The sequence below is a fragment of the Monopterus albus genome, unplaced genomic scaffold (genome assembly GCF_001952655.1).
Source record: "Monopterus albus unplaced genomic scaffold, M_albus_1.0 scaffold310.1, whole genome shotgun sequence".
NCBI lineage: Eukaryota > Metazoa > Chordata > Actinopteri > Synbranchiformes > Synbranchidae > Monopterus > Monopterus albus.
In genome coordinates, this window is record NW_018128190.1 from 426,853 (window position 1) to 430,202 (window position 3,350).

At 37.9% G+C, this 3,350-nt stretch overlaps 1 protein-coding gene across 2 annotated transcripts in view; it reads left to right on the top strand.

Moving 5' to 3' along the window:
- The window catches only part of LOC109973913 (chromosomal protein D1), a 33,795-nt gene extending 32,865 nt beyond the window's left edge, over positions 1-930 (top strand). The window contains exon 3 of one of the 2 annotated variants that reach the window (XR_002276897.1): positions 305-930. The gene's annotated coding sequence lies outside the window, so the exon portion shown is untranslated. Of the gene's footprint in view, positions 1-133 lie in introns of both variants that reach the window. The other variant, XR_002276896.1, reaches the window with a different exon arrangement.
- The last annotated feature ends 2,420 nt before the right edge of the window (positions 931-3,350 follow it).

Genomic DNA, 3,350 nt, shown 5'->3' on the forward strand with positions numbered 1-3,350 from the left:
CAAAATGTTGTATTGGAACCAGGCAAAATAGTGCCAAGTAAGACTGATCCCAGGCTGAATGTTTAGTGTTTTGCATTATTTCAAATATAGGTTTTTAATATGTGTTTTGTTTTTTTTTTTACTTCTGAAACAGAACCCAGAAGCTGCCACTCACTTCAGCTCTCTATGTTTTTGGGCCTTGGAGATGAAATGTCTAAATGATATCAGGATTTTCTCAGTGCCATTTCACAGCTGAGCATGTCTTCGTATTTGTTTTGCCTTAATTGCCAAAGCTTTGAATGTACCTTCGGTGTCTTTGACTTAGATGGAGTTGTCCAGCACTGGCTGACCTGTCACCACCCGTTACTTGCATCAAACGCTTTCCTGCAGTTCACAGTCGTCCTGACGATTTCTTCCCCTACTTCCCTTTACACCTTTCACTTTTTTAGTTCCTGCTCTTGTTGCTTTGCAGTTGTTTCATATTTCTCCAATGTTTCCGTGCAGCTGTGAAGCCTTTGCTTTTAGAACATGGGATTGTCATACAAGTGATTGAATTAATTTCACAAATGTTCATGTACTTATTCTTAAGCACCTTGTGTAAAAACTGTGACATGAGTGATACATCAGTGTTACTGATATTAACACCTTTATGACCACGTTGAAGAGCTGAAGTTTCTAAATGCCAAACTGTGCTTCTGTGTCCAGTTATATGTAAAAAAAAACAAAAATAAATAAACAAAGTGAGGTGATTGAAGTGGAGGCTTAAGGTTTTAAAAATCACATTGAATTTGTCTGACTTGTGAAGTCAAATCAAGTTTGGATTTTGTGTTTTGAAGAAGAAGCCAATAATTTGTGAGATTAGTCTCAAAATAAAATGTTGCTCTTGTTGTTTTATTTTCACAGTGTGATATGATTTTTATTTTATTCCATTATTTACCTCCAGTTTACAAAACTTGACAATGCAGGCACATTCACAGGCTATACCTAGCGGTTTATTATCGTAAGGGCTTTTTTTTTTTTTAAACTTCACTGTATAAGATCTGCAAATGTATAACATACACTTTGTTTATCTTACTGATTTAAAAGCATCATTTTCTCCTTTTATAATGCTCTCACATTAACAAACAAGACTATAAGGTAATATCATGGGTGGTTTTCACATGTAAAGCAACTAATTTTACAAATATACAACGATAAAGCGTGAAAAGGTGCAAATACTTTTAAAAAGTTTAAAACTAATTGTAGAGACACATACCGTACATTTAATACAGTTTAATAGTTATCAGCCAAAGCTTATCCGGACCATTTGAAAATCAGCTATTTGACTAATTAAACTTTAATGAAACATTTGTTCTAAAATGATAATTTTGAATCATTTAACATTTTACTGAAAAAGCACAATGGGGTGCTCAGATTTGTTAGTGTATGTACTGTCACATCAGTTTGTTTGCACAGTGTGATTATGGGTTATTGATTGTAAAGTGGAAGGGAAATGGCAGATTTATTTGTTTACAGTGCCTTGCGAAAGTATTCGGCCCCCTTGAACTTTGCGACCTTTTGCCACATTTCAGGCTTCAAACATAAAGATATAAAACTGTAATTTTTTTGTGAAGAATCAACAACAAGTGGGACACAATCATGAAGTGGAACGAAATTTATTGGATATTTCAAACTTTTTTAACAAATAAAAAACTGAAAAATTGGGCGTGCAAAATTATTCAGCCCCCTTAAGTTAATACTTTGTAGCGCCACCTTTTGCTGCGATTACAGCTGTAAGTCGCTTGGGGTATGTCTCTATCAGTTTTGCACATCGAGAGACTGAAATTTTTGCCCATTCCTCCTTGCAAAACAGCTCAAGCTCAGTGAGGTTGGATGGAGAGCATTTGTGAACAGCAGTTTTCAGTTCTTTCCACAGATTCTCGATTGGATTCAGGTCTGGACTTTGACTTGGCCATTCTAACACCTGGATATGTTTATTTGTGAACCATTCCATTGTAGATTTTGCTTTATGTTTTGGATCATTGTCTTGTTGGAAGACAAAGCTCCGTCCCAGTCTCAGGTCTTTTGCAGACTCCATCAGGTTTCCATCCAGAATGGTCCTGTATTTGGCTCCATCCATCTTCCCATCAAGTTTAACCATCTTCCCTGTCCCTGCTGAAGAAAGCAGGCCCAAACCATGATGCTGCCACCACCATGTTTGACAGTGGGGATGGTGTGTTCAGGGTGATGAGCTGTGTTGCTTTTACGCCAAACATAACGTTTTGCATTGTTGCCAAAAAGTTCAATTTTGGTTTCATCTGACCAGAGCACCTTCTTCCACATGTTTGGTGTGTCTCCCAGGTGGCTTGTGGCAAACTTTAAACGACACTTTTTATGGATATCTTTAAGAAATGGCTTTCTTCTTGCCACTCTTCCATAAAGGCCAGATTTGTGCAGTATACGACTGATTGTTGTCCTATGGACAGAGTCTCCCACCTCAGCTGTAGATCTCTGCAGTTCATCCAGAGTGATCATGGGCCTCTTGGCTGCATCTCTGATCAGTCTTCTCCTTGTATGAGCTGAAAGTTTAGAGGGACGGCCAGGTCTTGGTAGATTTGCAGTGGTCTGATACTCCTTCCATTTCAATATTATCACTTGCACAGTGCTCCTTGGGATGTTTAAAGCTTGGGAAATCTTTTTGTATCCAAATCCGGCTTTAAACTTCTCCACAACAGTATCTCGGACCTGCCTGGTGTGTTCCTTGTTCTTCATGATGCTCTCTGCGCTTTAAACAGACCTCTGAGACTATCACAGTGCAGGTGCATTTATACGGAGACTTGATTACACACAGGTGGATTCTATTTATCATCATTAGTCATTTAGGTCAACATTGGATCATTCAGAGATCCTCACTGAACTTCTGGAGAGAGTTTGCTGCACTGAAAGTAAAGGGGCTGAATAATTTTGCACGCCCAATTATTCAGTTTTTTATTTGTTAAAAAAGTTTGAAATATCCAATAAATTTCGTTCCACTTCATGATTGTGTCCCACTTGTTGTTGATTCTTCACAAAAAATTACAGTTTTATATCTTTATGTTTGAAGCCTGAAATGTGGCAAAAGGTCACAAAGTTCAAGGGGGCCGAATACTTTCGCAAGGCACTGTATAAAGTCTGCAAAAAGGCAATGGGGTCTCACATTAATTTGAGAGCAAAAATTAGCCCAGCTTAAGAGAATAAATGTTGTTTATCATTAGACTGTGCTAGTCATGGAATAGGACAGAACAAAGGCGCAACAGTGTTTCCACAAACAGAATTACAGATCATAGTTTTTCACCTCTCTAGTTTTACAGAATGCAGTTTGTGACGTGGTTGACAATGGGACCAAAACTCTA